Below are 26,643 nucleotides of genomic sequence, written 5' to 3' on the forward strand. Positions count from 1 at the left end.
CACAGAGCTCTAGACACCTGTAGAATAAAAGAGAAAGAAAAATTGTTTCAGTGTAAATCATTGTTGCCTTCATTATTTTGCCAGAGTTAGCCCCTGCATCTGTTAACAAATCTACTACAAGCTTGTATTGAATGTAGAATGTATTCTGTGGTAAAGCCATTGTCCTTGGTGCTGAAAGACATGGTGTATGTCCTTATTTTCCTATTGTAAAGCTGTAGTCTAGGCTTTCCAAACTTGGCTGCTGTACCTCAGAATCACATGGGATTCTCTATATGACAAGTATAGATTTCTGGGCTCCATCTGAAAACCTACTGATTCAATATCTCTGTGTGTGGTATCTCTGAAGCTGTATTTTAGAAGGTTTGGGATGATTTTGATGTTTGGTTTATGTTGGGTAGACTACTTTGGGCCTTGGTCACCTCGTGAAATGAATTAAAGTGGAATTAGCAAGCATTAGAATATGAAAAATGTCATAAACTCAATAAGCATTTATTTAGTACTCTACCTGGTGGATACAAGCAAGTTGTTCTAGTCAGGATAATTAATGCTAGACACTATAACCAGAACATTGACATCTCATGGCTCATAAAATAGAACTTCAGTTTTTGCTCTCATAGAATGCAATGCAGATAGATGTTCTTGGTCAGGCTGTTCTCCTTGTGAGCTCTTTTCAAAAACAGTGAATCAGAAATCTGGGCTCTTTTAACTTGGCACCCAACCATCCTTACCACATTCCTTCTAGACATTACCTGTCTAGAAGTACTCACAGCACTTTGATTAGATGAAAGAGGGAAGGTAAATTAGATCTTTCTGAGTATCCAGGAAGGAAAAGAAATGTTTTGTTGAATACACAGTATTATCTCTGCCACAGAAGTGTATAGTTTCTGTTAATGTTTTAAGCAGTTTTATTTCTTCCAAGGTAGTAGGAACCAAGACTACTAAAGAGACAAAGTTTAAGCAAATACAAGCTTATTTCCGTAGATTCTGTGAAGAAATTTACAAAGGGTGTTCTGCCCTTAATTTGCTATTCCAAGGAGTAATTGTAATAGAGACCATTTGATTTTTTGTGGCATAAACCCTGTCATCAATACCTCTAACAATAGAGGTAATAATAAGACCCTGCTTTCTATAGGGTCTCCAAATGCTTCTGTGGCCATTCCACATTCTATATATTTTGAGGTCAAGTTCTCTTCTGATCTACCTTATATTGTCTTTAATAGAGAAAGATTTCTTAAAATACAAAAGACAGAGATCTTGTTAGAGAAATCAGAGAATCTAACTGTCTAAAATCTGACTAAAATATAATGATATAAAAACAAAAATCTCCAAAATCGAACTCACGAATTTTGTAGTATCTTTGGGAAATAAGTCATCACTCATACTTGGAATATTAAGAGTATAGTATTATATATGATGAAATAGTAGTATAAAAGGTGGAATAACTTAGGATCCAGGATAACATAGAAGAGACAGAAATCTGTCTGGCTTGAAGAATCTTTGAAGATTTTATGATGCCTCGTGACAAAGCAGGAGTAAGCTAAATCTTAAATCTGAGCAAAAGTAATGTATACAGAGCTTTTCTAGATGATATCTCACATTATCTTTCCCAATCTTCTCAAATATCCATCCTTTCTCATTACTGTTATATTTTTATCTCCCCAAACAGTCTTTAAGAAAGTTTGGCTGGGGGATGTTAGGATTCTTTGTCTTTATATTATATTTGATGATACATGGTACTGCCAGTATATTCACTTGGATTTGAATATCTACAATTATTCTAGTTTTCCAGGTGATCCATATTGAATTTTGAGGCCCAGGAATCAAACAATAGGAAGAACCAGTGTGCCTTGGTGGCTCAGTTGGTTGAGTGTCCAACTCTTGATTTCGGCTCAGGTCATGATCCCAGGGTTGTGGAACCAAGCCACGCATCAGGCTCCATGCTCAGTGTGGAGCCTGCTTGAGATTGTCTCTGTCTCTCTCTCTCTCTCTCTCTCTCTCTCCTCTCTCTCTGTCTGTCTCCCTCCCTCCCCCTTTCTCCCCCACCCCTCTCTCTCCCTCTTCCCCTTCTCCCCTGCTTATATGGGCTCTCTCCCTCTCTTTCTCTTTCAAAAATGGAAAAAAAAATAGGAAGAAGGGAGAGGACAGAACCAGAGAGTTTTATTTGATAGTATGATGCCCTTGTATTCGGTATAAATATCAGTTTTCTGTAAAGCTTGTTTAATATGAATTTTCCCTAGACTTATATTAATTCTCACAAATATGCTCTCATTTTTGTCCTTAATTATTCCTGTGAATTGTTACTTACTTTTGGACCCAAAATCTGAAGGCTTCTTGCTGAGTCCGTTTGCTTCTGGACATGATGAAGTCCAGTAGATTTGCCCCTGCCAAAGCCATTGTCGTTTTACAGATTTTGACTGCTAATTGATTCCTTATTTGAGCAGACACCAGGTAATTGGCTATTTTGGTAAGGTTGTTTCAGTAAACATTTTTCCATTAATACTCTTATCCAGCACCAGATGGTTCTGGTCTTTTGGTGGCACTTTTAGTGGTACTTCTTCCATCAGTTGATCAAGGCTGGCCTCTGGTCACTGCATACATGAGAACGCTTGAAGGAAGGTTGACCTTCTAGACATAATAATAATGGGCTTTGCATGAATTCACTTTTCCAGGGTGGTTGATTGATATCTAAGTCTTAAGAGCTGGAACACACAATCCAGTCTTGTCCAATACAAAGAAGTGAAAGCTCAGTGAAATTAGGTGATCTCAACAGTCATTTAACTAGTTAAAAACAGGATCTATAAAAGTTAGGTGAAGATAAAACCACAAAATGGTCTCTAAATACAAACTTCTTATTGGGTTAACTTAAAATTGTTTCCTCTTATTCGGATTATGTGCTGACTAATTTCCCTTCTGAATAATGACCTTTTTAAGTAAACAGTAAAACAGAGATTTGCTAGGAAAAGGAGGAGCTAAGGGAAGCAATATGAGGTAAAGTGTAAAATCTGTCATTTCTGTGAAGCTTGAAATATGGACAAATGAAAGGCAAGAGAGGCAGGAGGAGTTGAAGTCTGACCTATTCATCAACTTTAATGCCCTAGATTGTTGGAGACCTCACAAGGAAATAAAAAAAAGACATGGTTTTGAAATTGTTCCTCCATGGACACTTGTCTATACAAGGTTGCAGTTTCATTGAGAGCTCTTCGTAAACTTGGGAGCATTTCAGTTATAAATATATTCAGATGATATTTGAAATTCCTCAACAAGGTGCAATTTATCTTTCAAAATAATAGCCCTTTCTGCAACGCACATGCTGCACATACAATTACTAAGTATTTGAATTTTAGCAGTTTTTAGAACTGCTTTCTGCCCTTGAATTGGGTTTTGGTTAAAAGGGTCTGCATGTGTCTCCTCTAATAGCAAAGCAGAGAATGAGCGTACACCAAGGATTCATTATTTTTCCACTGAACAATTGTAAAGATAGTATTTATTAAGCTCCTGGGAACATGTGTTAAGAACAAAACAAGTTACTCAAAGATGCCTGGGTTTTGTAAGAAGCATACCTTGACTTTGAAAGTGGACTGTCAAGGTTGTTGTATGGACCCAAGAAGCCAAAGGAGGCTTGAAGAATTGTATTTTCCATCACTTGCTTTCATGCAGGACTTCAGCTAACCTTTCCTAGAAAAATAAGGCACTGATTTTTAATGACATCCAGGAGGGCATATTGTAATCGTATTGAGGAATGGCTTTGTGCATGGACAATAAGTAGGTCTGCATATCAGTGTTACCGCATTTGAAAAAGCATTACTTAAGGTGTTGAAAAACCTCAAGGATTAAAAAATGCCTATGTTTGGCAGTGGCTGTGAGGTGGCAGTTTGGTTTTCAGGATTTCCATGGTTTATGTGCCAAGAAGCAAAATGGACACACACTGTAAATTGTGCACAGTGATACACACATGCATGCTTATTATTTTTTATTAATAAAAATTATGAAACTACAACTTTCTACACAGGCCTCCATAATTAACCAGAGTTTTATTATATCAAATAATGTGCTAAGTAACTTCATAAGAGTTGTAACATCTTAGAAAATTCAATAATCTGGGGGAACCTGGGGGGGCACCTGGGGGCACCTGGGTCTGACTTTGGCTGGGGTCATGATCTTATGGTTTGTGAGTTTGAGCCCAGCATCAGGCTCTCTCCTGTCAGCACATGCTTTGGATCATCTGTCCCCCTCTTTCTCTGCCTCTCCCCTGCTCATTCTCTGTCACTCTCTCAAAATAAATAAATGAAAACTTAAAAAAATTATATATAAAAAGAAAATCCAGTAATCTCATTCATCTGTTTATTTAATAAATATTTATTGAGTATTATTATGTGAAAAGTGTTATCTTAGGTGCTTTAAAGTTTATATTCATTCACACACAAAAAGGTCCTAACAAATTTTGAGGGCCAGAAGGAGACACAACACAAATCAAGGAAATGTATAATAGAGAAGGATCCTTTGCTGCCGAAGCTATTAAAGACCTTGAACTGGGCCTTAGAGGTCACATGTTCTCCTGGTAAGTACATTCTTTGTCTCAATAAATATTTATTCAGTGACCGTGCTCTAGGCACTGTGTTGGTAATGAGTATACAGTGGTGAAGACAGATTTAATTCAGTTCTCTTCAAACTAACAATCTGATGGAGAGCTAGGCATGAAATGATAATTACCAAGTAAAGCTAAAATAAAATGATCTCAGGAAGGCTCAGCTGATTCTGAGGGTGAGAACCTCACTTACTGTTGCCATTAGAGCAGGGCTGAATCAACTGTTTGCTATGAAGGATGGCAACGATGTAGGTCTTTGTGAAATAAATTTACTTGGAAAATGATACCTTACGAAAACTTAGTAAGCACCAGCTTTCTGCCAAAAGTTGCTAGTTAGGCTCTTGCACTGCAGAAAAGAGGGAGGAAAATCCTTCAAGATTCACCTTTACCGTTACTGTACTTGGATCATTTTACTATGAGAACCTATCCTTTGTTTGACATTGTGGCTGATTATATAAGTAAGTCTGGAAAACATTCAATAACTCGGTTGCTCTAGTATACGATGCCGTGCATTATTGACCTCTTCCCATGAATAATAGGACGTGAAAGTCTATGTCATTACCTATAGTATCTCATTCAGTCCCATTATCTATAGCATCTCATTCTTACTATAGAATCATTTCCTACTCCTGGATACTAATTTATAGATGCACAGCAATGAAATTGTATTTAAAAATAACCATCAAAGCCAGGAGCATTACACTTAAATACCTAACCTCTCAGCATACCTGAGGCTCTTCCCTTTCAAGATGCTTCATTAGAGTATCTTTATTATTCCCAATTACACTGTGCTCAGCGTTTATGTAGTAGTTCTTGATCCAAGTAGTGTGCAGCACAAGTTTATCTCATAAAAGAATTTGAGAATATTCCCTCCATAAACTTATATAGTTAACTCTGTATTGCCTATATTTATGAGTGATGGTATAGTGTAAGTCAAATTCAGAGATAATACATAGAATCGTAGCTCTGAATTGGTGATTCTCAGACTCTGTATTAGCCTTGGAAACCAGTCATTAATGTTGTGCAGTGGGCTGATGAAAATAGAGCTTCTGTTGTTAAAACGAGGGCTGGAAGGCGGAGACTCCTCTTATCTAGGCTGCAAGGCTCCCCAAGGAGTTTCAGGGCTTCTCAGAGCAGTCCTGAAGCTTCCAGCTCAGCCCAGCAGTCCCCCTAGCATGAGGTCTTCTTCCTGGCGGGCTGTGAAACAATCATTTTATAAGAAAATAATACAAAACTTTGTAGATTTTAATTTTCCCTGTGTGTCATTGAAAGCGACTTCATCATGATCGATTTGTGTGTTGTAGACACAAAAATTTGGTAGTCTTCATTATTTTTGTCTTGCTCTTCTTACAATTTAATTTAATTTTTTAAAGCACTGAGTTCTTTGCTGAAAAGTAGAAGCTCAAATTATAGGTGGGTCTTTGATCTTTATGTTTACCTAAATGGGCCACATGGAAAAAAAAGTTTGGAATTTTTTCTCATAAAAATACTTTCAATACTTTCAATTTCTACCCTGTCCAGGCTTGTCAACAGGTAGACAAATGAGCATGTTTTTATTCTAATATTTTGTTTCCTCTTGCCGTCTTCTGATGGAGGTGTGAAAAGCCAAAATGTGGACAGCTGGAAGGGAAAGTAGAAATAGCAAAGAGCTGCATTAATGGAACTAGCAATATGTGAAAGGGCTTCAAGGTGCTCAGAACACAGATAATGCGTAGCTCTTCATGTGCAGATTCCAAAGCATTAGATGTCACTGCTCAGTCCCTGCCTATGTTGGAGCCTGTTGTCCTACCCTTCCCATAGCCTAAGGCTCCTGTACAGGATCAGCCCTACCCCATTGTAGGAAGCCATCCCAAATGCCACCAGGAGGGACGTAAGTAGCTGTCTCACATTCTGATGTCTGCATTACATTACTTTTCACATTCTTATCCCATTTTGCCACTGAAATGTGAGGCTTCTCGGTGCCTAGTTGACATAGGCCTCCTAGAACTCTGCTACTCAGAGCATGGTTCAGGGACCAATAGTGTCAGCATCATCTGTGATCTTGTTGGGAAATGTAGAATCTAACATCCTGCCTCAGACCCACTGAACCCAAATCTGCATTTTGACCAGACTCCCATGTGACTCATCTACCTACTGATGTTTGAGAAGCATTGGTAGAGAACCCAGTTCCTGCTCTTTCCCCCCTAGTGACCATGAACCCCTCCCTGGGGAACACATCTCCCTGATGAAGGTAGCCAGTCCACCTGCTTATCTGTCTTGTCAGTACTGCCTGCTCCCAGATTGGCCATCACTGTATTGGGCTTAGCTCTTTCGGTACTTTGTTATCGTTCTCTCAGGTGGCCCAAAGCTGGTGTTGCCTTCAGTTGTTTGCCTTGATCATTTTCAGGAACTGTGTACGTAGCCAACTGGAATGTCTTCCAGTACCTGTACCACCATCCACCCAGTGCCTGCCCACCCAGTCTACTGCTCCTGATGTTAACTAGTCCATACTCTCACCCAAGAAACATTTTCAAGCCAGTTACTAGTGTGAAGAATTCCTTTTAAATGATTTTTTGAAATTCTCCAATGATTGATTATCACCTATTATCCTATAAAGGACTAGACAAAGTTTCAGAGTTCTTTTTTTAATGTGTTTCTCAGGGAATGAAAATGAAACATACGTGTGTCTACAGTTTGGCTTTAAGGACCTTAAAGTAACAGGTATGATTAAGATGTGCATAGTTAGAGAGTAAAGCAACATTATGATAAAAATTAAAATATCTATAAGATGAAAGATACCAAAAACAAAGATAAAAAGACAAGCATTTCGTCTGGGAGAAAATATTTGCCACACATATAAAAGACAAATGATTAACATTCTGAATAAATATAGAGCTCATATAAATGAAAAGGAAAAAAAAAACCTAACAGTATAAAACGAAAGGATATGAACAGTCAATTCACAGAAGAAAAGCCAGTGATCCATAAAACAAAAGAATGTTCAACCTCACTAGAAATTGGGAAAATGCAGATTAAAACAACAATGTGATAGTATCTTGCATCCCTCAGATTGGCATTAATTAAAAGTATTGGCTCTAACCAGTGAGGGTAATAAAGCAGTGAAGTAGACACGTTCTTACACTGTTGATATGGATGTAAACCATTACAGATTTTTGGTAGATCATTAAGATGTAACTGTACTTCTCAAAATAAAAATATTAAAACTCTTTGATCTCTTGGCCATTGCCTTTCTGGAAGCCCGTACTAAGGAAATGTACACGTTGCACAAAGATGCACAAAGATATATGTGTGTTAATTGTAGTATAGTTTTTAATTATGAAAAGTTAGGGAAAAAATCTAAATGCTTATAAATAGGAAAATAAGTAGAATAAATTATGACCCATGCATATTTTAGAATATTCTACAATTTTATAAAGAATGGATTATATGTATATATAGAGAAGGGAAAGTGTACTAGAAGTTATAGACAAGTTCTTCCCTGGGCCTCATTTTATATATATGTGTGTGTGTGTGAGTGTGCACATATATATATATGTATGTATACACACACACACACACACACATATATATCTCAGACATGTAACTTGGTTGAAAAAGTAGGTCATAGAATATTTATAGTGCAGTTCCATTTATGTTGCAAAAATCACATCTGTCTTTCTGTATATACATGCATGCACATATGTAAAAACATTGAAAAAGAGCTAGAACATTTATCAAACTAAAATAATGAATTATTTTCATGAGGAAACAGGAGTTGGCCAGGGAAGGATGGAGAGGAACCTTAATAATTTATTCTATTATCTTTATGTTGTTTAAATCTTTACAGTGAGAATATGTATTATAATTGTGCAATAAGAAAACCAATGAAGAGAGAAAAATACCCACACCAGACAGATGATAGTAGGGAGTGTGATTATGGTATGTTCAGGGTAATAATTGCTGTGGAAGATACAGACAGGTTTTTCCTTGAGGCACATATTCCTCATCTGAAAGTTCCTCAGGGTGGAGAGATGGGAGAGGGGGTGAAATACATTTATTTTCTAAGATTTTTCCAGCTCAAAATTCCATGTCTTTACAGCTGCTTCCAAAGTGTTTTCCAAAGTGGTTGTGCCGTTTTGTATTTCTACTATCACTATATGAGAATTTCAGTTGCTTTTCATCCCTGTCAGTACTTGTTATGGTCAGGGTTTCTTCCCCTTAAATTTAGGCTTTCTAATATGTGTAAAGTGGTATTTCCTTGTGATTTTAATATGCATTTTCCCTAATGACTAATGATTTTAAACATCTTTTTTTTGTGCTTATTTGCAATCTGAAATGAATCAGTGACCTAAAATCAAAACCTAAAACTATAAATCTTCTAGAAGAAAATGTGTAAACTAATCTTTTTGATTAGTGTACTTAGCCTGAAGTAAGTAAAGATTTCTTAGGACAAAAAAATCCCACAAACCTATGAAAGAAAAAAAAAACTCTTATAAATTGGGCTTCATAAAAATTACAAACTGGTCTTTGAAAGACACTATCAAGAACATGAAAAGATAGAGGCGCCTGGGTGGCTCAGTTGGTTGAGCATCCGACTTCAGCTCAGGTCATGATCTCAGTTTGTGAATTCAAGCCCTGCATTGGGCTCTGTGCTGACAGCTCGGAGCCTGGAGCCTGCTTTGGATTCTGTGTCTCCCTCTCTCTCTGCCCCTAACCCACTCGCATTCTGTCTCTGTCTCTCTCAAAAATAATAAATAAACATTAAAAAAATTAAAGAAGATGAAAAGATAAACCACAGACTGAGAGAAAATGTTTGCAAAATATCTGATATTTGCATATCTGATAAAGGTTTTGTATCCAGAATATATAAAAAGCTTTTATAACTCAACAAAAAGAAAACAAGTCAATAGCAAATGATCTAGAGATGTGAACAGACACTTCTGCTGCTTCTTTTAATGAAGCCTAGAATAAAAGATGAACTATCCTTCTCTGAGCATTGATTAAGTTAATAGCTGGTGATTAGAGTCCTATCCAGATGTAGTTATTTTTGCTGTAATAAATGTTCTTTTATGATTCTTACCTGGAATTTTTAATAACAAGTGATTAACCTTAGAATGGCCCATTTTCCACTACAAGTGAATAATTAACTGATTTTGTACACACACACACACACACACACACACACACACACACACACACGGAGATTAGATACATAGATACATGGATACATAGACTTTTTAAAAGTAAGTTTCATGCCTAGTGTGAAGTCCAATGCAGCATGGAGCCCAGCTCCAACCCTGAGATCAAGACCTGAGCTGATATCAAGAGTGGAATGCTTAACCGACTGAGCCACCCAGGAGCCCCCATAACACTTATATCTTAAAGTGTAACTAACTAAACACATCCTACAAAAAGTGAGGTAGCTTTGTCATTTACTCCTTGAGAAGGAATTAGCAAACATTCTGTGGACAAAGATAATTAGATAAAAGTCTCCTCTTCTCTTGGCTTAGTTTTCCACTTCCCCATGTTTAATAAGGTGGGAAATTTACACTATAAACCCATCACTTCTCCCTTTGTTTTGGAGCAGGGGATGGTACAATCTAAAAATGGCAAACACACACACACACCACACACACAAAAACAAAACAAAACAAAACCACCCCAGAAACAAAAAACACCCCCAAAATGGCATTACCATTCACTGGTTGAACACCTACATGGAATCAGGTAGAATATTCTAGAAGAACTTTTGACAGGTGATATTTCTTAACAGAACAGCATTGATTAGCTGTGGCTTCTCTTTGGCTCTTCAGTTTGTTCTCCATTCCCTGTGTCCACCCTTCCAAGAGCAGAGTTATCTCCAACACCTTCTTGCTTGCATCCTCCCTGCTACCCCTGCCAGCTCCTTTTTCATCTATTTGCTCCCTTCTCTAAGTTTTGTCCTTCTTTGAGTCCAGTTCTGATGCTGGAGAGGGTGTGGAGGAGAGGAGAGGGCTGGCCTTAGGGTGAAGCTGACCTACCTCCAATATTTTCAGATTCCCAGCAGGAGTGCACATGGATAGTCTCACATAGTCTCTGATGTGGATTGAAAGTCTTCCTTTAGTTAAGAATGTGAAGTTGGAATTTTGACCTTTTCATGTTATGGATTTGATAAGAATAATTCTATTGCCTGTTGGTATAATTTCGATCAGTAATTAAATATCCATTATATAAGAATTTGTAATGTGTGTCATACTCAAGAGATGTCTATTCACTCCCATTGTTTTCAATTGTTAAAAATTTAAGCAGGCTGTCTCTTTAAAGATTTACAGTAATTTTTTATTTCACTTTTTTGAGCTTCATGTTCATATATTCTATTGCTATTATAATCTTGACTTATGCTCATTCTCAATTATTTTGGTAGGTAGAATAATTGCCCCCTAAAGATCTCCATGTCTAAACCTTGGATCCTTTTGCCATGCATAGGACATTGCCTATGTGATTATGGTTAAGGATGTAGTATCCAGGTGGGTTCATCTAATCCTATGAGTCCTTAAGGGGAATCTTCCCCAGCTGCAGTCAGAGAGGAAGATAAAGCCATAGAATAACAGTCAATAAGATAGGAGGTGAGGAATTAACTTGCGGTTGCTGGTTTTGAAGGTGGAGGAAGGAAGCCATGGGCCAAGGAATGTGGGTAGATTCTAGAAGCTGGAAAAGGCAAGGAATGGATTCTTCCCTGGAGCCTCCAGAAAGGAATGCAGTTCTTGAACTTAGCTGTGTTGGACATCTGGCCTATGGAATGGCAAGATAATAAATTTATATTGTTTTAAGCCACTGAGCTGTGGTAATTTGTTACGGTAACAATGGAAAGCTAATACTAAAGGATCAAACCATCAAATGCAATTACATTTAATGTGCATAAAATTTAGACATTTTCATCTAAAAATTAAATATAAAAGTTTTAAGCTAAAATAATTTTTCATGTAGCCTTTCCAAAAACCTCATATACTTGTTAAATGTTGGATGACAAACTTATCCAACGTAATTAAAATAAAACGTACAAATCATAATAAATCTAATCATTTAAAATAAAATTATCTAAATAAAGTTTTGAATTATTTTAGTTTAGTATTTATATATTTAATAAAGTCTTAAGTATTTTCATGATGATAAAGTTTTGGGGCTTTTCATGTTCAATGTCCATCTAATTGCCAATACTTCAATCACATTACGCCTAAGCCTACATATACACAAATTTATGAAACACTCAGTATTGTAAAGGTTCTTAAACCACCATGTTTCATTTTCAAAAGCTGATCTAATTCATAAATACCTCCAGACCTATGAATCGGAACGTGAAGAGAAGAAAACAGGTTCGTGGTACTCCTGGGGAAACTGTATTTCATTATTCAGGAACCTATTGTATTTGGATGATCCGAGAGGAAGGATTTGACAAGTTAATTAGTCTTTTTTCTTATTTGAGCACTTCTGCCACTCAGACGCTCCCTACCTAAGTCAGTATTTGTCTCTGATTTCAACAACCCACAAACCTTCACAGAATTCGGGTACATTTGCCCTTTGATCTGAAGTCATAGGGTTAAGATATATGAGAAGCATTTCTTGGGGGCCTCGAATGGTGAGTCATGGAAGCAGGTGTTTGTGGTTGTGGATCCTGCTATGCTGGTGCTGAGCATTGGATCTCCAGTGACAGAGCCACCTGTGTGTTCCCTGGAGAATTTGTTTAAGTCTGTGATATGCCAGGTGCTCTAAAGCACAAGGCGCATAAGAGTGGCGCCTCTTTCCTGGGCTTCAGGGAAGTATTGAAATATCTAACACATGCACTCAGACCTTTTAGACCATGAGGTGTAATCTCCAGCTTATTGTGCTAACAGAGTGTTTTCTTCAGGGTTGAGTTATATGACAAATGGCTCCCATTTAATTGTTTTGATACTGGAGATGCCAGGCTCCAGAAAGAGGGAGGGGAAATATTTAAGAAAACCCATTCTTTCATTCCAGTAAGTATGGCTCCCTTTACTGATCATCTCCAGTATTCCATGGCTGGGGCTTGGCCCTGTTGGGTCCAAATTCTTATGATCGAATTTTGTTTCTCACCAGACTTTGCATCATATTCTGTTCCCCCCCCCTCCCCAATATCTTTCTCCTGCCCACATGCTCTCCTGTGGCTGCACATTGGGCATTTGCAGGGGTCTGTGTCTCTACTGCCCTGGCTTAGGTCTCCCCGGGACTTCTCCCTGAGCCCTGACTGCCCTCACCCTTTGTCAGCTGGTTCTCACTTTTATTGAGTTGAAAAGGACTCAAAGACCTTTGAGATCTAAGTTTTCATTCTAGAATTCTTTCCCAGTGGTGGAATGAAAGTGGATGTTAAAGATTTCTGTAGCAGAAGAGAAAGTGTTGTCCCTACGCGAGAGTCCACCTGAGAATGTTAGTGTAAATGGGCCAAGCCATGTGTGATCAGTAACCCTTACCCCTTGAAGACCAGCGAGCCTCTTACCAATCACTCATTATGAAGTCCTACTTTATTATCCAGCATTTATTTCAACAGGACTTGGTGACATAAAAATAAAATATGAGGATTGCTCAAATATTGTAGGATAGAGAGCAGTGTGGCTGGAGCTCAGCCATTAGCAAGCATCACTAATTTTAAAAGCCCTCTTGCTGCTACCTGTCTGGGCACTAAATTTGCATACTCTGGCCACATGTCCCTTTTGCACAGTAAAAGGGACGTTTTATGCCTTGGAGAATGTTTCTGGGAAGATCAGTGTAAGTAAGCAAAGTAAACCCTTTCTCTAGACTACCTCCAGGTTATCTCTCTCAGGAGAGCCCTACAGAAGCCAAGGCTTGCCTTCCTTGAAACTCCAGAGCTGGGCAGCAAGCTGACCTTGAACTTTCTACTGTCCCCTCTGTGTAGGATTTAGGAAAGGCAGGCATGGTACGGTCTTCAAATATTTGAGGAGCACCACAAAGTTCCTCTTAGTAACTACTAAAGTTCCCAAGCAGTAACTGGAAATCTCGTAAGATAAACGGTAACAGACTTTTTTTTTTTTTTTTTAAGAAAAAGGAACCAGTGAATGAAAACTTCCCCCTTTTTTATTTAACAAATGAGTTTAAAAAATCAGAGGTCTGCAATTTCTCATTTTTTTTCTGTTCCTTTTCCTTTTTTGCAGCCTTATTAATATAACCATAGCCTAGAATTCTAAGATTGTTTTTTAAAAAATGGAGTTAAAACATGTTAAACTAGGGTAAGTGAATGGGATCTACCAAGCACAGGCTTTGCCAACCCTAGTCTCCTTGACTCTTCAACAGCTGAGGCCATTTGATTCATATCTGTGGACTCAGTCCTGAGTCCTGTTCCCAGTTTTCTAAGAGTAATAGTATTGAAGTATTGAGTATTGAAGACACATTTTTTTTTTTTTTAAATAAGTTTAGAGCAATGGTCCTCAACCCTAGCTGTGTAGGAACAGCAGGTAAGGAACTTCTACAACATATCAGTGCTTAAGCTCACTACTACACCAATTAAGACAGACTTTTTGTGGGTAGAGAATCTTTATTTTTTATTTATTTAGACAGAGCACAAATGAGGAAGTAGGACGAGGGGAGAGAGAGAAAGAGAGAGGAAGAATCTTTTTTTTTAAATTTTTTTTAAACGTTTATTTATTTTTGAGACAGAGCATGAGTCAGGGAGGGTCAGAGAGAGGGGGAGACACAGAATCTGAAACAGGCTCCAGGCTCTGCACTGTCAGCACAGAGCCCAATGCGGGGCTCGAACTCACGGACCATGGAGATCATGACCTGAACTGAAGTCGTATGCTTAACCGACTGAGCCACCCAGGCGCCCCTTGAGAGAGGAAGAATCTTAAGCAGGCTCCACGCTCAGTGTGGAGCCTTACACAGGGATGGATCCCATGACCCTGGGATCATGACTTGAGCCAAAATCAAGGGTCAGACGCTCAACTGTTCAACTGACTGAACCACCCAGGTGCCCCCTGGGGAATCTTTTTAAAAGACCCCAGGTTCTTCTAATTTTCCACCAGGGTTAAATACCATTCTTCTAGAGTATTGGCTCCCTACTAGGGGTGATTTTTGCCTTCCAGGGAACATTTGTCCATGTCTAGAGACCTTTTTGGTTGCCACAGCAGGGATGGTGCTACTGGCATCTAGCGAGTAGAGGCCTGGACTGACTGATGAGCTCCTGTGATACCTAGGACAGTCTCCACAGCGAAGAGTCACCTGGCTCACAATGTCTGAAGTGCCAAGGTTTAGAAACTCTGATCTAGGCAGACCCCAAGGCTCTGTGTCAAGTTCCCCTCCAGCTGATGCTGTTGAGATTCTAGTAGCATATTTCAGGTGTGATATCTGGATTCTTGCCCAATTCACAAAGCCTCCGTTCCTACAACTCCCTATCCCAAACCTTAATGTTTATTAGAAGAATGAAAGATCTTCAGAAGGCTGTCTTGCCTTCTTGCTCGCCTGGACAGCTGAAGAGTGATTGCTCCCAATGTCCATTACTGTGCTCTGCTCTGTGCAAATGGTACCATCTTTCAGACTTCATACTGCTAACTGTTTTCCTCTTTGCAAGAGTTTTTAATATTGGAGTTTTCATTCTAGCGTTTTGTTTTGTTTTTTTTTTTTTTTGTCTGTGGTTACATGAGTAATTAATGGCAGAAAAAAACCACAAAAAACCTCAGTGACATTTATAGATAAGGGGTCATCCAGGATTCAGGGAAGAATTGGCCAGCATTTGCAAAAAAATTCTTCTGCAACATTATTGTCAATAATGAGAATGCATGCTAGCAGGAAATTTGTAAGTAAGACAAGCAGGCCATTGCCCCAGGAGACCTTGTATGAGCAGACTACTTCTAGAATCAGAATATGTCTGATTGAGAGAAGATTCAGCAATGGCAAGAATGAATGAATAGAGATAGATGGGCAAACATGAACCCAGAAAGACATATAAACTTCAGTGTTCTACCTTTTCCTGGGAGGGTCTAGCCCTCTGTCATGGTGAAGGCAGCAGAGCGAGCCATCAAAGCAGTGGAACTTTAAATTGCTCCGAACTCCTTATTTAGGCCCTAGAAAAGTCAAAATCTACCCTTTCTTACTTCTGGGTCCCTGATGTGGAGCTGGGTTCCCAGATTTCGAAAATACAAATACAGGGCCCTGGTTAGATTTGAATATCAGATAAACAACAAGTATTTTTTAGTATAAGTATGTCCCAAATATTGTATGGGATGTATTTATGCTGCACAAAACATTGTTGCCCATCTGAAATTCAGATTTAATTTGGTATCCTGTCTTTTACCTGGCAACTCTCACCTGGAGTTTCCTTCCAAGCAGAGACAATGAGGAGTAGACCAGTTAGGATAACATGGAGCTGCAAGGGCAGGACTTACTACCTACCACTGACTTAAACAAAGTTGGTAGAAGAAACAGTGGTGGGTGGTACCCAGAAGCTCTCCCATATGCTCCTGCCCAATGTACTCCTTTTACGATCTTAATATCCTTTCTCCTTATGACCTCATTCTTTGCAGCTTACACACCTCCCAAATATTTCTATGCAGACAGTCCTCATTTTCTTTTCTTTTTTTTTTTTTATAAAAAATTTTTAATGTTTATTTCTTTTTGAGAGAGACAGAGAGAGTCAGAAAGCGAGCAGGGGAGGGGCAGAGAGAGCCGGATACACAGAACCGGAAGCAGGCTCCAGGCTCTGAGCTGTCAGCACAAAGCCTGATGCGGGGCTTGAACTCATGAACCATGAGATCATGATCTGAGCTGAGGTTGGATGCTTAACTGACTCAGCTACCCAGGCGCCCCCAGACAGCCCTCATTTTCTGAATGCAAAGTTAACCAGACCTAGAATGGCTGTCCTCTGATTACTATTTCCTTCATTCATATGAAGTTTTTCCTTCTTCATTGTAATGTGATTTCCATAAGACAGGGAACCGTTTCCAGTGTAACTGCAAATGGAATATGTGCAGAAGAGTTTGACAAAGATTTTTAACTCCACATAGTTAAGACTCCTGTGTTGTTGGCCACACTTTGTCTGGTAGTCAAAAGAATGCAGATAATTCTGTAGTCCTATTTTCTCTCTTTGTTGTTGTTGTTTTTTTTTCTCTTCCCATTGTGTTTGACTTGTCCTCAAGTTTTACATCTCTTTAATTTGTTAATTTTATGATGCCTTTTCTCTTCCTGTTTCATGGATCTGCTTTTTATCCAGGACTTTCTACTCAACAAATAATAGTTAATGGACACATAAAACAGGAATGACGAACGTGCTGCAGAATGCATCACTCACTGTCAAGGCGGTGGCATTCTCCAGGATAGAGAAAGGTAAAGTTTAAAGAGCCCTTATAATTTAAGGGTTTTGGTTTTGCCTAACTTGTGCAACCCTAGTGTTCCTGCAGAAGTAGTAGTTTATTTTTCTGAGATAGGAACTTCAACTGCAAGTACTGTGAGGCTTGTGGGCAAAAGCCTGTAACTGGAGAGTAAGCCTCGCTGACTGTTTAGCATCTGATCTGTGTTCATTCATTCATCAGATTGTATTCTAATCCTGGAGATTCAGAAATTAATAAACCTTGCCCTCATCAAGGAGACAGATAATAAACAAGTAAATAAAAAAATAAATAATTTAATCTCAGGTAGTGGTAAGTACCATAAAGAAAAATTAAGTGGAATGAGGGATAAATACACATTAGGATGGAAAGGAGGGTGTATTTTTATTATGATGGTCAGAGAAGAGTTCCCTAAGGAGGTGGTGGCATTTGACAAAAACAAGACTGATGGGAGGGAGTAAGCCATGTCACTATCTGGGGGAACCTAGACAGAAGGAACAGAAAATGCAAAAGCTTGAGTTCAAAAGTAGCCAGAGGCTGTAACTGAAGGGTAATGATCATGGAGAGTGGTGGGAGGTAAGTCAGAGAGATAAGTGGGGGCCAGATCACAGAGGGAGCTGGTAGTCCACAGAAAAGAATGCCCAGGGCAGCTATTGGATATTTTAAGCAGGGGCAAGACAGGATCTGAACTAAAATTTAATAAATCACTCTGACTACGATGTAGAGAATTGACTGGGGGAGGGAGAGTTGTAAAGCAAGAGTGATGAGGGAGACCAGTTAGGAGTATTGAAGTAGAACAGGCAGAAGAAGATGTTGGCTTAGGTAATAATAGTGGAGGTGGTGATAATTACTTAGAGCATATGGCAAATGATGTGATTCGTGGCAGGAAATAGAGGAATCAAAGATGATGTTTAGGCTTTTGACCCAGGCAACTGGGAAAATAGAGATGTCATTTCTTGAGATGAAGAAGACTACATAGAAACAGTTTTTGTTGTTGTCTTTGAAATATTAAAAAAAATGTTTTTAATGTTTATTTATTGTTGAGAGACAGAAATAGACAGAGCATGAGCACGGGAGGGGAAGTGAGAGGGAGAGACAGAATCTAAAGCAGGATCCAGGCTCCGAGCTGTCAGCACAGAGCCCAGTGCAGAGCTTGAACTCAACAAACTGTGAGATCGTGACCTGAGCTGAAGTCGGACACTCAACCAACTGAGCCACCCAGGCGCCCCATCTTTGAAATATTTTTTTGTAAATATATTTACAAAATACCCATGAATGTAGTACAAGTAACTTTTTTTCCTGAACTATTTGTAAGTTGCCCACTTACAAATAGTTCAGGAACTTTTTCTTTTGTTCTTACAACTAGATGCCCCAACACTGTTGAATATGCTAGTCGTCTGTACTTCTGTATGCAAAGCATTTACTGACTATTCAATCTGTTTATATTCAAAGTATTTATTAGGGTTTAGTTACTATTCTTACTAACAAGGATAGTCTCCTGTACAACTGTAAAACACCAAGCTGAGGAAGCTAACGTTGATTTTCTTCTACCATCTAATTCTCAGACCACGTTCATGTTTTCCAGTTGTTCCAACAATGTCTAAAAATATCCAGTTCAGGGGTGCCTGGGTGGCTCTGTCGGTTATGTGCCTGACTTAAGCTCAGGTCACGATCTCACAGTTGGTGAGTTCAAGCTCCGCACTGGGCTCTGTGCTGACAGCTCAGAGCCTGAAGCCTGCTTCGGATTCTGCATCTCCCTCTCTTTGCTCCTCCCCCACTCATGCTCTGTCTCTCTCTCTCTCTCTCCTTCAAAAATAAAAAATAAACACATTAAAATTTTTTTTTTTAAATATCCAGTGCAGAGTCATGCAGCGCTTGGTTGTCCTATTTCTTTTGTCTTGTTTAGTCTGGAAGAGTTTCTCAGTCTTTCATTAGCTTTTTTTTTTAAGTTTATTTTTGAGAGAGAGACACAGAGTGTGAGTGGGGGAGGGGCAGAGAGAGAGGGAGACACAGAATCTGAAGCAGGGTCCACCCTCTGAGCTGTCAGCACAGAGCCCGACGTAGGGCTCGAACCCACGAACCGTGAGATCATGACCTGAACTGAAGTCAGATGCTTAACCAACAGAACCACCCAGGTGCCCCTTTCATCAGTTTTAATGACTGTTTTAGTTTTCTGTGTTGCATAAGAAATATCACAGATTTAGCAGCTTGAAGCAACATATGTTTATTATCTCAGTTTTTGGAGGTCAGGAGTCTAGACATGGCTAGGTTGGATCCTCTGCTTCCTGGTCCTGTCAGGCTGTAATCCACATGTCAGCCAGTGCTATGGTCCCATTAGAGGTTTGACTGGGGAAATATCTGCTTCTTAACTCCCTCACATTGTTGGCAGAATTAATTTCCTTGCTGCTGCAGCATCAAGGCTTCAGTTTATTGCTGGAGATCACCCTGAGCTCTTGCAGTTCCTTGCCATGTGGTTTTCTCCAGGGTGACCACTTACTCCATGCTGGCTTTCTTCTTCCAGGACAGTGAAGTTACCAGCACCTCTGCTAGCAAGATGGTCTTATACATATTTTAATGCAGTTGGGGAAGTGACACCCCATCACCTTTGCTATATCCCATTGGTTCTGCCCAAACTCAAGGGTATAAACACCAAGGGACAGGGATTCTTGGTGTTAAGTTTAAAGTCTGTCTGCCACAATGACTTTGATGCTTTCAGAGATAACTGTATAGAAGTTCTTCAATTAGTGTTTGATAGCTCTTCATTATTGGAATAAGCAAGTTAAAAAAATCTTTTTACTGAATATTACAGGTATGATTTTGAATTATTCTCATTGTATTATATCTGGTGGCTCATAATTTCAGTTTGCCCCATTACTTATGTTAACTTTGATTATTTGAATTTAGTGATGTCTACTAGGGCTTCTCCACTGTAAAGTTGCTTTTTCCTTTTATAAAGTATAAGTGTTTGGTGTAGAGGTACTTTAAGACCATATAAATGGCCCATTCCTCATTGTCCTTTTAATAAGTCACTCAATCATTTATTCAGAATGGATTTACAATTTCCTATTTAATTCAATGGGTTATAGCCCTTTACTATAATTACTTTGATCCTTAAGTTATTCCAGATTTTTCCTTCAGAAGTCCCTTCAAAATACCTTCTGTGTTCTTTTGACATATCTCTATCATTCTTTGAGCACTTCTTTTCAGGAGCAATAAAGTACTCTAGGCTCATGTACTTTCCTTGCCCCGGTGCTGAAATCACTCATTACTTCATGGAGCCCTGGACAAGCCAAGATCTGGAGGTTAGTTCATCTCATTGGTATTGGGGTCTTGATCTGAGGCCCTCTTAGTGGCCAGAGTTAGGGAATATTTGTCTATTTGTCTGTCTATCCTCACATTTACATCTGTAATTCCCTATCTCTATTAAAAGTAATGAGTTCACACCAGTACTTCTAATTTCAGTCCAAAGTCTATTCTGTTGTTTTCCCTATCCATATTTGTAATTCCCTTCTCTGATGGTGAGAAAGCTGGCTGTCATTAGCTTTATATATATTATTTGATCAGTTGCTCTGTATATGACCCATCTTCCATTGCTGCTGCAGTATCCCGTGAGGATACCCTTCTTACCCAAGACTCTGATGTCCCTAGCTGGGCTGCCATTATCCTGCAACACACCTTCCTCCCCCCAGCCAAGAGTGCCCTTGTCAACTCCCCTATGCTTCAACAATCAATCTGAGCCACACCCCTGTGCCAATCTTCCTCCTGTTGCTTAGGCTCTGACACCTCAAATCATGAGTTTGTTTGTTTTTTTAATCATCTTTTATCCTTACTAATTGTTGAAATTCTCTAACACAAAGTGACAGATATTTTGTGTTTGTGTGAAAACGGCCACCAATTATGTCAAATAATAAGGATTAGCTACATTTATTTGTTGATTAATGACATAAATAAGATGAATGAAGCCAGAAAACTCATGTTAGACAACTATCCCATGACTTGAGTGAGTAATGCATTCCATGGAGCAGATTTAGTTCTTGATGTCATGATGCTAATCACTCTTGAAAGTCTCTAGAGAAGAGGGGCGCTTTGGTGGCTCAGTCGGTTAAGCATCCGACTTCGGCTCAGGTCATGATCTCGTGGTTCGTGAGTTCGAGCCCCACGTGGGGCTCTGCGCTGACAGCTCAGAGCCTGGAGCCTGCTTTGGATTCTGTGTCTCCCTCTCTCTCTGCTCTGTCTCTCTGTCTCAAAAATAAATAAAACATTAAAAAAAGAAAATATCTAGAGAAGAAAACAAAAATTATACAAGATAACAGGAGTCCCTTCCTTATAGCAACTGCCTTCCAGAAAGAAAGGATGCAGGAAACAATACATTGTCACAAAGTTTATGGATTAAATTCTGTGTGAAATGGTAATATACTTTTTACTAGAAAACACTGAAGCTCTTTAAGAAAATTAGTAATTGGGGATCTTCAAGTATCTGGAAATGTGAGGAGTGTGATACTTAATGGTGTTGAATCCTGCAGAACTCCTTGTGGGTTATAAAACCAATTTCTTCAAGAGACACTGCTGCTGAATGCCTTTTTACCAAATAGCCTTGGGGGAAAACAGATTTGAGATTCAAGATGCATCATTTGTTGAAAAGTACAAAAGAAAGCAAAAATAAAGTTAGGAAACAAGGCAAATTTTATTGTTAGCCATTTTATGATTTCACTAATCTTTTGCTGTAGCCATGTTTCAAAGGCAGAAATGTAAGTCAAACTCTGCATTTGATCAGATTACAAAGCCAGGTGTCAATTTAAGACTTGGTTTTGGAAAAGAATTTTAGCTGTTACAAGATCACTTTTCTGTTTTTCTCCAATATTTCGAACTTGCGCAAACTATACTTTTGAAATCAGAATCCTTACCCCTTCTTATGAAAAACAAACAGACAAAAACAATTGCAGAACCTGGACAGCCTTGGAGTATTAGTTCCAGGATGCATCTGGTATTATGCCCTTGATCTACCTCCTGTAACGTTGGGACAAGACTACAGGATCAGCCATAGCTGAGGAAATGAAATTAGTGAGACCAACAGTTCTAACATTGTGTGTCAGCATTACTTGGGAACTTAGAAATGTACATTCTGTAGACTCACTTCAGACTTATAGAATCTGGAACTTGGGGTGTCAGCAGTTATGCTTTATCAAGTTTTATAAGGTTGGAGAACTGCTGAGTTTGATTAAGCTACTATTGGCAAATATTGGATTCAGTGAATTATCTTTTTTATTCCTCCCTCATTTGCTCTTCAGGACATGAATGGTTTCTCTAGCTCCTGGCCCGATCAGGGCTACTACGTTCTGAAAACATAATTTTTCTTGTGTATTGAAAAAAAATACTTTTTACATGTTATTCTCTTCTTAGACATGGCCTATATGCTACTTAAATATTAGCGTGTGGGAGCTACTCGGTAAATACAAGTTCCCTTCTCTTGTCCCTCAGGTATTTGCTTGCTATTCATTACTGAAAGGGATGGAGATAAGATGCTGGCATCCCTAAATCATCTAATGATAAATTCAGTGAGTACATTGTTAATTATTCTTTATGCAAACTGTACTTCTAAATTTTAACATACTGAATATGATAATTCTAAGAGCAAAGTGAATTAAACATAACATATTCTCTATCTTCCTGTTAAACAGACCAATCTATGTTTACATCAATAGAGTGATTAAAAAATATCTTGTGGCACCTAGGTGGCTTAGTCAGTTGAGCATCCAACTTTGGCTCACATCATGATTTCATGGTTCATGAGTTTGAGACCTGCATTGGGCTCTCTGCTGACAGTGTAGAGCCCACTCTGGAGTCTCTGTTTCCCTCTCTTTCTTCCCCTCCACCTCTCTCTCATAAATATATATATATATATATATATATATATATATATATATATGTAATTTTTTCCTGCTGTTTTATTATTTTTCCCTTAAAAGCAAAAATTAAATACCCAGTGTCCTCATCATCATTTCAAAATTTCCAAAACTTATACTTCTTTTGTGAGATATACCCCTGTGAAGTCTGTGGATATCTAAAGCATAGCCTTCATGGTCTCCATTGTTTTAGGGTCTGAATCCTCAGATGACCCCCATTTCAGCAAAATGTCAATAATACTGATTTGGTTGCATTCTCTTTACTAAGGAAGAACCTCCAGGGTACAGGGACCTCCACAATCCCATATTTCACCTGTCTTGGCCAATTTAAATAGTACCAGTGTTTATCTCAGATTACCTAGCAATGGTTCTCAGGCCCAGATCTGTGCAAAAATCTTCTCATGATCTTGTTAAGAAAATTCAGAATCTGTTCACCTCTCTAGTTTGTTGACGTAGTATTTGAGGAGTGGAATCCAGAGGAAGAATGTGTATTGTCAACAAGCATCCCAGTGTTCTTAGGTCTTCAGGGGACCACACACACTGAAAAAAACAAACTAGGTTTATCCCTTGATTGTGTTCATGTATATAAGAGTCAGTGTAGCAAGACTTGTCATTAGTGCAGATGCCCTTGTTCCTACCATCATTCAGACAACAACCCGTGTGGTATTGGGTAGAGGAGTTAAGACAATCATGTGGATGGATGGCACCTTTCCAGGGCCAGGTTACTTAAACTGGTTTTGGAACACCATGAAGGAAGGAGGTAATGTCAGGAGCTCACGTTGTGAGATTCTTAGCGCAGTGAGCCCCACAGAGCTCAGTGACAAAGCATGCCTTGTCCTCTGCATTCTGGCTGCCTTTAATTGGAAACTCTGGGAGTGCCCAGAGACATCCTTTGTGCGAGCAGTGCTGTTCTTAGGATGGCTAACGTGGGTACTGAGATTTTCTTAGCTGACTGTGGAAAGGTGATATGAGTAATCGGACTGGATCAGGACCAGGAGGAGAGTCTGAGCTCTGAGTCGGGACTGTCCCTATTTGGAGAATATTTGAAGGACTTCCTAGGAGACTCTTAAAGATAATAATGGGACAGCCCAAGGGGAAGGTTAAGTTCTTCTAATTATACCAGCTAGGCCTATTAAAGCTGGAGATATTTGGGCCTCATATTCTATGAACACAGGTATTTCTTTTTTATCTATTTTAGGAGATGTCATTGTACTAGACATTGTTAGACATTCACTTAGGACAATTAAAAATTGTCAGGTACTGTATAAAGTGTGGGTGATGTTATTTCACTGCAAGAGGATTTACCACACCTGGATCCTTGAGGAGGTGCATCAGTGACTGACATTTTAACCACTAGTCCCGGGTGACTTCAGCCAATCAGAAGCCTCTAGTGTCATGGCTGCAGGTGGCACACAGGAGCTCTTTACACCAGTCACCAAAATTCAATAATTAAGCTCTGTCCTGAAGCATTTGATTAACATTATAGATCAATTGAGACAATGAATTACCTGGAAGTGATGACAAATAATATATTCAAAATATAGAAAAAAAATCCTTGTGCTATGAGAGATCATAAGAAGAGCGGAAAATTTGTAAGTCTCCAAGTTTTGACTTTGGAAGAATGCAACTTATTTGATACACATCTTCCTCCTCCCTGCCCCCCACCCCAGCCTTTTTCACTAGAGACACCTTGGATCATTTTTGTTTTAGTGGCTTCACTAATGGATTAGGTGGCATGGAGGGGTGTGGTTGGGCGTCTATAGATGCCTGTTACCCTTAAGTGATAACCATACCAATTTATTATAGTCATTGAACCATTACAGTTTTCTTGAAGGTTTCCTAGAGGCCAAGAAAAGATTCCCGTTGTGGATTATGGCTTTGCTTCTACTGTTATGTATATCAGTGATTTATATCTGATAGAGAGAATGGGCTAATATAGCCCCCAGGACATTCTTTACTTTTAAAAAATGACTCTTTGGCTTTCAAAGTAGGGATAACTACACTAAGCACCAAGGGAGGCCCAGTCATAAACAAAAAAATATATTCTAAATTATATGTACACATACAAAATGCTTAGTAGTTTCAGTTAGGGGAGAAAAATGGAAGTTGTACCTTTTATTCTGTCTCCTCAAAGTCTCTCAGACTTTTATCACTCTTACTCAAAAACTGTATAATTAAGAATGATCAACCTTTTTAAATTTTTTTTTAACATTTATTTATTATTGAGAGACAGAGAGACACAGAGCGTGAGCAGGGGAGGGGTAGAGAGAGGGGGAGACACAGAATCCGAAGTAGGCTCCAGGCTCCAAGCTGTCAGCACAGAGCCTGATGTGGGGCTCAAACTCTAACTGTGAGATCATGACCTGAGCCGAAGTCGGACGCTCAACCGACTGAGCCACCCAGGTGCCCCAAACCTTTTCTTTTATAAAGATGAAAATAGTAAATGTTTTCCTGCTACAGCTATGCCATAAGAACATATTGAATAACTAGATTCCATTAAATGGTGACTAAGTGAATTTAGGTAGCTGCATGAAGAATCTCTGTTGAAGTATGTTAAATAAAAAATAGTTTGAGCATTTATATATATAATGGCTTCACATAAGGTCACTTATGTTTCGGTAAAGGTTGGGGATGGGGTCCAGCTTTATGGTAAAGTTTTTGTTTTAAAATCAGCATTATTGCTGTCTAATTAAATGAGGCAGTAAAATGCACTCATTTAAAAAGTGTTCAGTTCAGGGGCACCCCAGTGGCTCAGTCGGTTTAACATTCAACTCTTGATTTCGGCTCAGATCATGATCTCGCGGCTCACAAGACGGAGCCCTGCCTCAGGCTCCAAGCTGAGAGTGCAGAGCCTGCCTGGGTGTCTCTTTCACCCTCTCTCTTTGCCCCTCCCCTGCTCCCCCCTCTCTCAAAATAAAAATAAATGAATGAATAAAAAGTGTTCAGTTCAGTGATCTTTTGCAAATGTATATGAGTGTGTGACCACCACCATCATGAAGACCTTCCCATTTTCCCAAGGATCTACCTCATGCTTCTTTGTAGTCTACACCCCCCTACCACCACCATCTCTGGCCTCAAACACTGGTCTGCTTTCTGTTACTATAGCTTAGTTTTGCTTTCTGGAGAATTTCATAGAAGTTGAATCATACAGTATATATGCTTTTGTGTCTAATTTCTTTCTTTCACCGTGATATTATTGGTATTCATCTGTTGTTGCAGAAATCATAACTTCATTCATTTCTACTTCTGAGTATTATCCATTGTGTCAATATCCACAATTTGTTTTTGTATTCTGTTACTGATGGACTTTGGCACTGTTTCCATTTTGGAGCTATTATGAATAACGCTTTCATGAAGATTCTTGTACAAGTCTTTGTATGGGCCTGCGTTTTTATTTCTTTGGGATAAACGTGTAGAAGTGGAATTGCTGGTTAAAGATTTTTCTTTTAAAATTTCTTTGTTGTATTTGTTTTAAAGCGCTTGTTTGTTTGGTGATTTGTTCTCTTTTCGCCTCAAATAAATACCTCCCCATTTGTAAAACAACCATTTGATCAAAGTTCTTCTGGTAGAAAGGAGCCATTGTCTCATTTTCTTTTTATCTGGTTGATTTTTAAATTGTTAGACTCTGGCAGTAGTCCAGATTCACTGCCGTTTCTTTTGTAGTGTTGCCTATATTTCTGGAAACTGGAAACTTGTCTCAGTTTATAAAGGGATAAGAGGAAATACTCTCTCTGGTAACATTTAGCAAAAAAAGAACTGGAGACAGAAGGACAATTAAGAGTCAGGATCATCAGCATATGAATTGGGTGGAAAGACACAGTTAGGCTAAAGGAGTCAGATGGACAGA

At 38.9% G+C, this 26,643-nt stretch overlaps 1 long non-coding RNA gene across 1 annotated transcript in view; it reads right to left on the reverse strand.

Annotated features, from left to right (window-relative positions):
• Positions 1-9,766: 9,766 nt before the first annotated feature.
• Positions 9,767-26,643, reverse strand: part of LOC102902414 — a 31,342-nt gene continuing 14,465 nt past the window's right edge. The window contains exons 3-5 of the long non-coding RNA XR_006588931.1: positions 24,107-24,304; positions 23,155-23,336; positions 9,767-11,335 (exon numbers count right to left, since the gene is read on the reverse strand). This is a non-coding gene — a long non-coding RNA (uncharacterized LOC102902414). The remainder of the gene's footprint in view (positions 11,336-23,154; positions 23,337-24,106; positions 24,305-26,643) is intronic.

Source organism: Felis catus, chromosome D4 (genome assembly GCF_018350175.1).
Source record: "Felis catus isolate Fca126 chromosome D4, F.catus_Fca126_mat1.0, whole genome shotgun sequence".
Taxonomy (NCBI): Eukaryota; Metazoa; Chordata; class Mammalia; order Carnivora; family Felidae; genus Felis; species Felis catus.